Genomic DNA, 13794 nt, shown 5'->3' on the forward strand with positions numbered 1-13794 from the left:
CAGCCATTGCTCCAGCGCCCGGGGAGCAACTGGGGGTTCAGTGCCTTGCTCAAGGGCTCTTCAATCATGGTATTGAAGGTGGAAAGAGCGCTGTTCATTCACAATCCCCACCATCAATTCCTGCCGGTGTGGGAATCGAACCGGCAACCTTTGGGTTACAAGCCCAACTCCCTCACCATTAGGCCACGGCTGCCCCGAAAAAAATATCTAGGGTAGAGCACGAACGCAGTCCCCCACTACCATAAATTATGCAGTCGAGATTCCCACATTTGGGGAATTCGCAGGGGTCAGCACGGCCGGAGTGCAATGGACGAGCCTCGCCCTGGGTGAACCACCTTCTTGATTATGGTGTCTCCCCTGCCAGGTAAGTATATCTTGATGTGAATTCACACATGATGTGAATTTGACTGTAATCTGAAAAAAATATCCAAAATGTTTGAGCACAGGTCCACTTGAGAGTTCATTCATAATTGCAGAGTCAAAGTACACCAACTCTACTGTACAATATAACATAGTGGTGCCTAAATTCACTAGTAGCATTAAAAATAATTAGTTTTAGTTTTAAATTTTAGTCAGAGTGGTATATCACTTTAATATAAACCGTTTATTCACCATAACATTCAGAAATGAGTAGCTTATCGGCCAGAATTCAATTAATATTGGTGCATCCCTAGAAATAACGAATGAAAACGTTCATCGTCTTTAACACGAGAGACGGCTAAAGGGAGAAAGAGAGAGCGAAAGCAAATTCAGTCTCACAATGGGAGAGCTTTTTAGGCTGACATGAGCTTTTTATACAAATGAAACTGTCTACAGCATTTAGTTTTAAATGTGTTTCATCATATTATTTTACATTGAGATTTTTTTTCCAAAGTGTCCACTGGGATAAAAACATGGATGAAAATTATATTTCTCCAAAATGACTCTAAGCTCAATTTGGTTTCCACACTTGCATCATAAACTCACTCCATCTTATGAAATTATCGACGTATTTATTCCGAACCTCATGAGATCAGGGCTGGAAGGACAATGCTGTAAGTTAGATCTGAAATTCAATCTTAATTCAATTGGCTCATTATGTGAAATTCAGCAACATTATGCTACATGCACAAGTTTTCCACAGTATGAGTTGGCTTACAAATGTTTAGAAGGCTAAAAACTCTTAAACTCGAACCACTCTCATTCAGAAGCCTCCGGCTTCTCAGTAACACATGAATGGCTGAATTTATGAAAGCGTTTACTGCCAGACTTCTAGAGCAAAATGTCTAAGCCTGTGATTTGTAGAGGTTGTAGATGGTTTCCAGTCCATCATACGAGTAGAAGTACATGTAAAAAGGAAAAAAATAAAAACGTGCCACTTGCTGCAGGCGCTGGTAAATGCACCTTGTATTCAAACATTTGAAAACGTCCAAGGTGTCAAACAGGAGCGTTTACGCATTAGAAATATGAGGTCCCTCATCTTCCTGCCTCTGTCAGTGACTTTTGTCGCAGGGTCTTTTAGATCAATGCAGAACTGTGAAACTCAACAAAGACAAATTATGGAAAGGGATCTCATTTGCGATACGCCGCGAGGAGGGGAACTTCATTTATGAGCGGAATTAATAAACGCATTTGGAATTTGAATCGGAACGTCCCCACGGGCTCTGGATTCTAAACATTCCATTAGTTCGCCGGAATGCTGTTGCTCTCAGATAAACGGACTCAGCTGCAGTCGAGTTTATTTATTCCTGTCCACCAGCTCGTAGAGATACGCCGCTCGGAGGAGGCGCTCTGGTCGCGACATTAGTATGCAGGTCCGGCGCGATTGGGCTGGCGATTAGCTTAGCAGGTACCGATCCGGTAATGTGGCGAATGGAGGTTCGGTCCCAGGCGAGTGTGATCCATGAACTGGAGAGTTACTGAGATCACACTGCTGCTCTATTACCATCGTGCCCTTCAGCAGGACACTGAACCTCAGGATACTCTAGAGGCACTGTTCCTGCAATTAGTGTACTGTCACTTCGGATAAAAAACCTGTAGTTAATGGTCCAGGTAGATGGTCTGACGTGAGCAACGCAACTGACTTGTAACTGAGAATCCCCCTCTAGGTAAGACTAGCTGGGGAATGTCTTAGATTGAAAAAAACATTGGTGCAACTCTGTTCTCTTCACTGTTAAAAGCCTGCGAGGTGCATGGGGTGGGGTGCTGTATTGAACAGTTTTTCCCCCCTCACAACCTGTAGGCGTATGCACTTCCTGTGTTGTGCGTTCTCCACTAAAGACTCGTAATTTTGTACGTTTGTATTCTCGTGTTGATGTCGTTTGTACTTTTGGTGGTTGGGATTGTTTGTGCAGGTATGTACGCAACCCCCCACTGTTTTTGCTCATCTTAACCAATCTCCTGAGAATAACTTGATCGCTCGTCTTTCCCGTCTTTCGCTGTTTCTCTCTCTCTGTGTGTCTTTCTGAAATGTTAATTTATTCTCTCACTCGTTCTTTCGTTCTGTCAGAGTGGGTGCGTAGGAGGGAGAAACGGCTTCTCAGGGAGAGGGGATAAACGCTGGTCTGAGATCAGTAAAATGGAGACATCTGGTAATGAGAGTGACTTTCATACGCCGCTGAGACCTCGTTATGTGTAGCTTGTTTTTTTTTTAATGATGCATTGAAAGTTTTACAAAAGCAGACTTCCCCTAGGCCAAAGATATGTTGCATTTTTTCCCCAACATTGAAAATCACTCCACTGTTTTGTGTTTTGTTTATCCTGGTTTAAAAAAAAAAAACTCTACTCTGTGCCAGGATTTTTCGAAAGGTACTGGTTTTGGGGCGGAGTTTCATTAGCGATTGATTGAGTATTTCAGAGCGCAGAGCAGGAGTTCATAGCTGAATAAATGCCAGACCGAAAGAGGCTGTCCCAGTCTGTCCCCAAGCATAACGGTCACCTCCGATTCCTCATCTCATGAAGGAGAATGGAGTTTGAAGGATGGTTTTCCAGAGAAGGCAGATGTGATGTATATGTCACCCTGTCCTTTAATTAGTCAGCAAAGACAAAGACGTTATTGCTACACTCCTCCGTTCTCTAGTCTTGGTGAGAGTCAATTCAAAACAAGTAATGAAAGAACAATTGAGAAAGAAATGAAAAGGCATTGGCACAGAAATGGCGAGAACCCACGATTGGAGAGAAAGAGAGAGTGTCATAGGGAGAGAGAAAGAAAGAGAGAAAGAAAGCTTTTCAGGTTGACCGTGACAAGGTGAGAGATAATGATAGAATCCAAACCCTAGAGAGAAGTGTGTGTGTGTGCGCGTGAGTGTGTGTGGTGTTGGGGCTGATATTCATCATCGTGGGTCAGGTGTGTATGACTTTAGTCGCTCTTTTGTCTTGAAGGCTCCCAGTGAAAACAGGTATTGAGAAAAGTTTGAGGGCGAAGCACAGGCCACAGGTCAATCTCTCTCAACACACATACAGATTCTGACCGTTTTTCAGTGTTTGTGGCTTGTTATGGCTGTCGATTATGGCCGTGTCTTGTGCTCGCTCAAGCGAGGGAGAGGAACTTAGTGCATAGAGACACTGAATACAGAGGAAGAGAAGGATTTGGCTCTGGGTCAAAACTCAAACTGTTTTTTACCTCACTTAGACAAGCAAGTTTGTTTAAGCCTATTTAGTCTGATCTCTTTGGAAATTTTACTTTTTAGTAACAATTGTACTTCAAGCTACATATGCATTTTAATAAGGTCTGGATATATGGAATATTTATGTTCAGGATTATTTGGTTGGCAGTAGCATAATGAATATCACAAACAATCATTTTTAATGCACTGCTTATTTAAATTAATGAGCATTTAAATTCATTGCCAGTGGGTTTGTTTCGCATCCAGTCCTAATGTCATGACTCATGAGTATAACGGCGTGTCCTAACTGCACGCGACACGACAAGATTCCAGCGACAAGCAATTTGGCTGTCCACACTAGACACGACGCGGCAGTGCGATGTGACAGAATTACTGAAATATCACATCCATTCAGAAGCGCAACGAAAACTACATACTGAGTGACTGATACCATTTTTGTAATGGAAAACACTTGCTGGTTCGCATTGAGTTTACAGTTTTAACATACATCTTTGCTTTAATTTATTTTCTAGGTCTGAGGTAATCTGTTGTTGCTTTCAGTATGGCTATAAATGTCACGCTGTATGATATTCAAACTCACATTAGACCCTTTTAACATTGAATAAAGCACCTAATTACTACCTGAGATTATAATTGGCATAGTTTGTATGTTGTTGTTCCCGCCACGACGTCACAGAAATAGAAACCGTTTCTAAAATAGAAATGCTGTGTGTCGCGGCTAGTTAGGACAAAAACTCTGATTAACATGGAAAATATATCTATTATTGTGTGTAGTTAGTACATGGTGTAAGAGTGTTAAGATGGATGTATTTGAATAATATCTTTGTTTTACACATTTCTTAAAAAAATGTTTAGAAACAAATTCATTTATGTGAATCAGAAATGCTCAAAAGTATTGACTGATTTTATTGTGTGGAATTTTGGAATATAGGGCCTTATAAAATGAGTTTTATTTTTTCCCAAATTATGGTTTGTTTTAATTTTTCTGGATTCCATTTATTTTGTTCATTTTTTTCCCCCTAAACTCTGGTTAAATAATAAAAAAAAAAATACTAATCAAAAAGCGCGTCTAATTAATTGAAATCATAAAACTTACACAATATAAGGCAATTTATTAAAAGTTCAACAAAAACTACATTTAAGGCCCTATGAAATACATTTAATTTTTTTCTCAAATTCTGTGTTTTCCATCAATTTTCTGGATCTTTGTTTCACTAAATTTTACAAATCAAAAGCATCTTTCGTTAACTGATTTTATATAAAATAAAAATATTTTATTTGTAGCATATTTTATTTGTACAGCCTACAGCTGCCAGAATTTTTTTCCAGAAATATTGTGTTGTGTATTTACATTTTTCTAGTAAATAAATTCTGGTGAATAATTTTTTGGTAAATGTTCCTTAAAAAAATGTTTTAATAATAATTTTATTAGTAGTAGTAGAACTACAATTACATTAAGTAATTTCTGCCATCGTTTTTTCAAGTTAAACCAAACTTTTATTTTGACGGTTTGCTGTGAAGACAACAACAACAACAACAACAACAACAAAAACGCAATCCGTCAAAATAAAAGTTTGGTTCAACTTGAAAAAACTGAGACAAATTTTTATTTTTTATTTTGACGGTTTGGTGTGAAGACCTTTATAAACATATTAATCACGATTAATCACATCCAACATAAAAACACAAATGTACATGTATATATTAGAAAATATATAATAAATATAAGCAATATTTACACGTGTATATATGTATTCATATTTATATATGAGTTATATCATATATACATATATGTATATACATATAAATATAAATATACACAGCACACATGTAAACACATACTTTTATTTTGGATGCGATTAAACAATTTGACAGCACTAAAACTGATATGATGACAGTTTTTATCAAAGAAATAGTAAAATGTTCATGAAGTGACTCTCAAGGCAATTTTAGAGATTGTTTATGTGTCAGTATATGTACTCATATATTGAAGCAGCAGAAGCTGAAATCACTGCGAGCGTAACCTGTACTTTAGCATGTGTGTAGTAAATTAAACCATGCGTCTGCGCCATACACACAGAAACATGCAGAACATGCAGGATTAATATTTAAATAGTATTTTTGCAGCTTAATCTTCACAGACACTAGTCCATTTCGAATTTTGATTTAGAGATGCTTACAAATTTTGTCAAATTTTATGACATATACAGTAAATTCCGTTTTTATGACCAGACTCCATAATTCCGTTTTTCGCATCGCAGAAATCATAGGGCCCTAGGTTTAGTACAGTAAATGCATATAAATGCTGTTCATAAAAATATACTATCATATTGTGCATAAAATATGTTGTGTTAGTTGGTTCTGTTGCTTTTTATGCTACTCGTTTCTGAAATTATGGTTGTTGAACATAACTGTTTCATAGTTAATACAGCAAATATTTTAAAACATTTATGTCACCTTATAATGAGTGTTTAATTTTATTATGAATAATTGTAACTATAAATAGACTGCATTTGAATATAGCATAGTGCAAACGATCAACTTTATTTGTTTTCAAGGTTTAATCATGAATAGGTGTGAATCTTTACTAGGCCATTACATTTTTAGTTTATGATTTAATTTATTTTTATTGTGTATTTAGTTTTTTTTTTTTTTTTTTTTTGTCATGCCATTTTGTGTGATTTCTGTCTGATTGTTAATTTTTCTAACAAATCAGCACAGCAGGCTCTGTTTCCTGTGAGCCGTGTTTAGTAAATCACTCTGTTGACATACACACCTGCTGGATGAGAGTGTAAAGATGGAGATCACACCCCAGCGACATCTAATAATAATGTGCAAAAGTCAGCCCCAGGGAGCAGGAGAGTTTCCTCACAGCATTCTCTGACCGCAGGTGTGCGTCTCCACCTGCCTTTTTAAATATTAGGCCGCTCGGATGCATACAGGGCAGAAAAAGCGTTGTCTCATTAGTCTGGAGTGCTCCAATAATTCTAGGTCTGGTTTGCGATAGCTATTTGCATTCCGCTTAGTTTCAGATTGGCACGAGTGACGCGATCGGTTCTCTGGTGGAAATGAGATTTGCATGTTTTGCGCTTATTTACTCTCGAACATTATCAGCGGGCCAATGAACGAAATTGGCTTTTTATTATTGCAAAGGTTTACGGATTTATGCCATTAGTAGCTACACCTGCAAACTCTCTCCGTTCATACTCGCACTGAAGAGGAAGATAGAGGGAAAAACAGAAGGGGGAGAGAATGATTTTCTCCTCATGCTCCTTATCAGCACTGAAGTGTTACGTTCAGCCCACAGAGAGACAGACAGCAAGAATAGAGTCTAATTAAGTCTCTTAGTGATCAAAAAGTGTGCGACTGTCTCCAGTGTGAATGACTCACACACATCAACACACTCTCTCTCTGTCATTTCATCTCTCTCTGTGGCTTTCCTTTGTTAGCCCTAACAAATTTGCATTCTTTAGATGTTGGCTTTATAGCTGCCTAAACCTACCGTGTGTATGTGTGTGTGAGCATAGACTCTTACGTTGTTTTTTTTTTTCTTTTTTTTTTTTCCCTTTTTACCTTGTCAGCAATTTCACAATTGGAAGCAAAATCCTATTTGTCTGTTGCTCATCAGGGGACTCTATATGTGCGTGGCTGTGTGTGTGTTTGTGTGTGTGTGTGTGTAAGACAACACATTACATCCCTTTCATGTGTGAATCGGCGTGACTGCCTTCGGAATGATCAGAGGCCGACGTCCGGTGATTGAAGGGGAATGTGGCACAAATGGAGCCGTGTGTCCCTCTGACCAGAAATGAAAGCGGGATGCACAACACCATTGAAGCCTGCCCTCTAAACATACACGCATACAAATTTACATACCTTTCAGACATATTTTTCTCTTTCTGTGCTCTCCCCCGCTGCTACAAACAAGCACACATGCTCCAAAGACAGTATAAAATGTGTTCCCCGCTCATTATTATTTATTCTAATTCAAAAATAATGATGCCAGCATATATTATAGGCTACTAGGCACAGACACACACACACACACACACACATCATGTGTTGTTGGCCTAGTTCTGATCATAATGTTTGGCTGGTGATGAATGCTGAAGTCTCTGTTTACAGGATTAGTCCTGTAGGGGGTGTGTGTATGTACATGACTGCCTTTGTGTGTGTGCATGTGTGCGAGTGTGTATTTGATAAATGATAAGTGATTTAACAGTAGCCAAACAAACAGATGTGCCTCATCTGGCAGGAGTGTGTGTATGTGTGTGTGTTAACAGCATGCCTGTACCTTTTGTTTAACGAACTGATTTCATGGTAAATAACTGTGGCAATAATAATAATTTAATTCAATATAAATTGCATTGTAAAATAAATTACTTTATATTCAGTTACTATTTTTACTGATCAGTAAGATTTTTAATGTTTTTTAAAGAATACTTATATGCTCATCAAGGCTTCATTGACTTGATCAAAAATACAGAAAAAAGTAATATTGTGAATTATTATTACAGTTTAAAATAATGGTGTTCTATATTAATATATTTTAAAATAAAATTTAATCCTGTGAGGCTGATGCTGAAAATTCAGCATTGTATCACAGGAATAAATTACATTTAAAAAATAAATAAATACAAAAAAAAAAACTTATTTAAAAATGTAAATAATTTTTTAGACGTTTTATTTGTAAAAAGTGATATTTATTTTTTAAAATAAAAAACAATTACATTTACCATATTGATACATAAAACAAATGTGACCCTGGAGCACAAAACCAGTCTTAAGTCGCTGGGGTATATTTGTAGCAATAGCCAAAAATACATTGTATGGGTCAAAATTATTGATTTTTCTTTTATGTCAAAAATCATTAGGAAATTAAGTAAAGATCATGTTACATTAAGATTTTTTGTAAAATTCCTACTGTAAACCTATCAAAATGTAATTTTTGATTAGTAATATGCATTAAGAACTTAATTTGGACCACTTTAAAGGTGATTTTCTCAGTATTTTGATTTTTTTGCACTTAGATTCCAGATTTTCAAATAGATGTATCTCGGCCAAATATTGTCCTATCCTAACAAACCATACATCAATAGAAAGCTTATTTATTGAGCTTTCATATGATGTATATATCTCAGTTTTGTAAAATTTAACCTTATGAGTGGTTTTGTGGTCCAGGGTCACATATATTCCATTTTTGGTATTAACATCATTAAAAGCATTAAACATTACATTAGTAAGTTGATGAGAGTGAATAGTGACTTGAAAAAAACTTATGATTAATTAAATCGTAAAAATGAAAAAAAAAAAGTGCAACTATTAACCGACCCTCAGAGAACTGTAAACATGCAAATGTGTTGTTAAATTATTGAAATATGAATTTCCTCAGCAATATTTCAAGCAATTGTTATATTTTAAGGGGTTTGACTGACAAAAATATCTGGGAATCCCTGCATTACATGAACAAACAAAAAATAAACATGAAAACAATGACATTACACACCCAAAGTCTTCCATGTTTGTAATATTTTTGTCCAGACTTCCAGAATTGATCAATTATAAATAATTTACTACCATTGTGTGAATATGTAGTCATGTAATCCATAAAAAAGTAACTCTAAACAGATAATAAGCATTTTAAAATTTAAACTCTAATTACAAGCACATTACATGTACAATACAATATAGGATTTACTTAATATTAGATTATATATTGTTTTCACAGTGATTGAAATATTCAGACTTGACATCCTTTATAGGACAGAACAATCTGTATTGTTTTCTTTCTTATTTTTTTGTGTTAAGTGTCCTTCTCCATCGCTCATTGCGTGTGTGTGCTTTCACTTGATGCTTTTGTCAGGTTATGGGATTCATAATTCATAATCTCGGTTAGCGGCATCACTCACTGTGAAGGGACCTTTCCTTTGTATTTAAAAACCTGTCTTACTGCCTTCTGTCCCTCTCTCTCTCGGTCTCGGTCTCGCTCTCTCCTGCTCTCTCCTTCTCTCTACATTCGTGATTAACCCTCATGCTCAGCAAACTCAAACACCTACACTCTCCATATGTGTTCAGCTCACTCTCCACTGGATATCAATTTATTTTAGTTCAGGCTTTATTGAACATTGGCGTAATGTCATTGGAACACTGGAGTAGCTTTTGCCCAAAAACAACGTTGTAATAACAATTTATTATGTATAAACAGGAATAATGAAATCGGTTTTGATAAACTGCTTGATAAAGTCTCTCTCTTAACCGCACACACATACACACACACACACACACACACACTTAAAAAGAGAAACATTTGTTTTGAGCTTGAGCAGAGCTGACAGTTTTTGAAGGACAAGCTTTTAGCTCTCATATCACTCACTCACACACACGCACATCAGCTAAATGGGGCTGTGAGCCACTGCAGTGTGTGTGTGTGTGTGTGTGTGTGTGACGGAGTGTTTTCACTTGAGTCGCAGGCCAGAATTAGAAACACTTCAGAAAAGCCCTCCAGAATGAGCACACCCAGATACTTTAGCCTAACAGGATCGAGAGAGAGAGAGATGGGGTGGTGAGGTGACAAAAAGCATTTAGATACACAAGAGTATAGAATGCCATTAGTGTGAGAGAGAGGGAAAGAGAGAGAGAGACAGATGGGAAAGTAGATGGTTGGAGAGGTAATGAATGTGAACATATGAATACAGGGTACCTTTATTGACATTAGAATCATTTGATGCCATCTCTGGCCCTTCTGTCCTGGTTTTCATGATGAAGCAGCACATTTTTTCATTTGCTGAACAGTACAGCAGAAGAACATAAAATGCAATACAAATTCAACCACAGTCTTCTCATTTACACCATACGATAAGATTTTTTTCAGTGTTTTTGGAAGTCTTATATGCTCACCAAAGCTGCACTTAAAAAAAAATACAGTAGTAATGTTACTCCAGTCTAATATTTTTGTGAAAACTGTGAGTTTTATTTTCAGGATTATTTGATCAATTGAGCAAATGACACGTTGAATTAAATATGAAATTTTGAAGTAGAAAAAAAATTAAATGGTGTATGCGCTATCAGTCAAAAGTTTTTGGACAGTAAGATTTTTAATGTTTTTTAAAAAGAAGTCTCTTCTGCTCACCAAGCCTGTGTTTATTTGATCACAGCAAAAGCAGTAATATTGTGAAAAATTTTTACTATTTAAAACAACAGCTTTTTATGTGAATATATTTTAAAATGTAATTTATTCCTGTGATTAAAGCTAATTTTTCAGTGTCAGATGAGCCTTTAGAAATCATTTTAATATGCTGATTTTATTATTATTTTTATTAATATCAATATTTAAAACAGTTGAGTACATATTTTTTTCAGTATTCAAGATCAGCGTTTATCTGGAATAAAAAAAGAAATACGCATACGAAAATCGGACTCAGTGTACAATGACCTTTAGATTTGAATGATCACGGGTCGAAAGTAAAGAGAGATGACAAAAATAGACTAGAGGATTTGCTGCAATCTTGTACTCACTGACAAATATCTATTATAAGATGTGCTGCTCCCTTTACACATAGTGCGCGTTATCGCAAAATCAAAAGTAAAAGTAAACAGCGTGAGCACTCATTTAAAAGCGATTTCTATACCCTGCATATTGAAAGTGTGAAAATTATATACAATATTAGAATATTTGCGGGTGCGCCAATAAGAAAAAAATATGGAGCTCAACTAAATATCGCGCCAATTTTGTGATTGGCTATGTAGTGTGGGGCTCGGGTCGGGTGGGCCAAGCTTCTGATTGGGTGGCCGTGGAGCCGGGCCTGTAAGGAACTATAGAACTAAGAGCATTCAAGAAAGAGCTTTGTGATTGGATGGAAATTTCAAGCATCATGCAAGGACATGCCACTGATATAAATATTGGTTGGACGTTTAGGGGGGAGTATGTGGGAGTATTTGGCCGCTATTCGCGGAGAATTTAGTAACGTCAATGATTCTAATAAGCTCAGGCCGGTCGCGTTCGCCTCGCGCCCGCTCAATTTGTGATCCGCTGTGTAAATCCTTCGGCCGGCCGACCGGGAAAAGTCCCGGTCGTCCCGATTGCCACTCCGTCCCTGGTATAGGCTACAGGCCCGACCTTTCTTCATGATGTTTCACCAGTGGTTTAATAGCCACTCCCCTTTTACCTACCACCTACAAAGCTGATACGAATATGTTTTACTTTTTTATTTACAACAAGATATATAGTATAAGGTCAGGTATTCAGACCACAACTGAACGTTTGAAGAAAATGTAATGCCTTATTATTTAGAGTTAGCTATTATTGATGTAAATGCAGGCGTTCAAAGCACATAATTGATTTATTACGGTATTGAATATTGAAAATCCATGTCATGGTGCAATGTCACACCGGTGATGACTATGACACCAGTGTACTGCCCACCCCTAATATATACATATATATGTATGTATGTATGTGTGTGTGTGTGTGTGTGTGTGTGTGTGTGTGTGTATGTATGTATGCATGTGTGTATATATATATATAATATATATATATATATATATATAATTTTTTTTGTTTTGTTTAGAAATTATATTTGATGATATTTGATGATAAAGACATAATTATAGGGAATTCTATTTCAGATAAACACTGTTCTTCTGAGCTTTCTATTCATCAAATAAACCTGAGATTCTATTTAGCTGTTTTCAGCATAATAATAATGATAATACATGTTTTCTTTTTTACATTAAATCAGAATATTAGAAAGATTTCTAAAGGATCATGTGGAAGATATATTCAAATAGAAAACGGTTATATTAAATAGTAACAATTATTCTAAATTTTACTGTATTATTCTAAATTTTAATATACATAAATAGTGAAATGTGATCTTCAGTGATCTTTGCTTTATTTACTTTGAAATATATATATATTTTTTACAGTGTAGAAGGTTCAAAAGGAAAACAGCAAAAGAACATGTATTTATGCTGTTCATGCATTAAATGTTCTAGTAATGTAAATGCATAAAATGTTCTAGTACATAAATTATCTACATTTATTTTACCATGTCTTAAATTTACAAAAAAAAAAATAATAATAAAATAAATAAATACAAATGTGTGTGTGCTGAGTTTCAAAAACCTGAACTACACAACATTTGCTTTATTTTGAGACAGACTTCATTTGTAAGTGAGTCATATGTTGATTTTTGTAACCGTTCTGGATTCAGTAAGTTAATTCTGTGAAGGATTGGTCAGTCTTTAGACTTTTTGAGTGATTCATTAAAAGTACATCAGTGTACATTCAAAATACTACTTGAGCGTAGGATGCCTTTTGGAATTTCAAATCTTGCAGTCTGACACAAGGTATTAATTATTCAAAAAAATATCCATGCCGGGTGTTTTTATTTTAAATTACTAGTCTATGTGCGTATGTGTCAGACTTTGACTGTTGCATCACATCTTGCTCCATATAAAACACACAAACAGCAAAATTATTTGGCCCAATTGATGAAAGACATGCTCTGTAGCATTGCATCAAGTTAACATCACGTTTTCTCAAGGCCATCTAGACGATAGAAAGGAAAAACACATCCTGCGTGTGTGTGTGTGTGTGTGTGTGTGTGTGTGTGTGTTGCACGCTTGACAGCTGTTACTGCCCTGGACTGAAATTCACTGTGCGCACTGTTGGGGTAAATTGCTAGTCTGATGAATCGGAACTCAAGATACTGCGATAAATCATTCCATTACCAATCAGAAAATTAAAAACAAGGCTCCTATTTGACACTTTGTTTATCTTTGTTTGTTCATTATATTCATGATTGATCATTGGTGTCAGTGTTGAATGTCTCAGCCACCTTCCCCATGTCCATGTTTCCATTTTGTTTAACTACCAGAGCTCCAGCTATATTGCAGCCATCAGATCACCAGTCAGAGGCTTGAAGCTTGAGAAAACCAGTGTTCATCAGATGGCCAGTGAATGGTTTGTGAGTGGGCCATCTGAGAGTAGCCTCCGTGCTCTGCTGTGTTGTTTGATGTACATCACCAGGTCATGTGTTAATCACATACTGGTGAGAGAGCAAGCACATAGTAGAGCCAGTGGAGCTGGTTAGAAGCTCATCTTTTGACAGTAGACAATAAAAGTCTTCTGACAGCATGGTAAATATTTTAGGGAAGCTCAAATCAAGTCAAATTTTATCACATTCTTTGA

The 13794-nt window shown here is 36.4% G+C and overlaps 1 non-coding gene across 1 annotated transcript; it reads right to left on the reverse strand.

Annotated features, from left to right (window-relative positions):
• Window positions 1-208: 208 nt before the first annotated feature.
• Window positions 209-372, reverse strand: LOC141335907 (U1 spliceosomal RNA). The gene has a single exon (XR_012355646.1). It is a non-coding gene; the product is annotated as a U1 spliceosomal RNA (small nuclear RNA).
• Window positions 373-13794: the final 13422 nt, after the last annotated feature.

The sequence above is a fragment of the Garra rufa genome, chromosome 5 (assembly GCF_049309525.1).
Source record: "Garra rufa chromosome 5, GarRuf1.0, whole genome shotgun sequence".
NCBI lineage: Eukaryota > Metazoa > Chordata > Actinopteri > Cypriniformes > Cyprinidae > Garra > Garra rufa.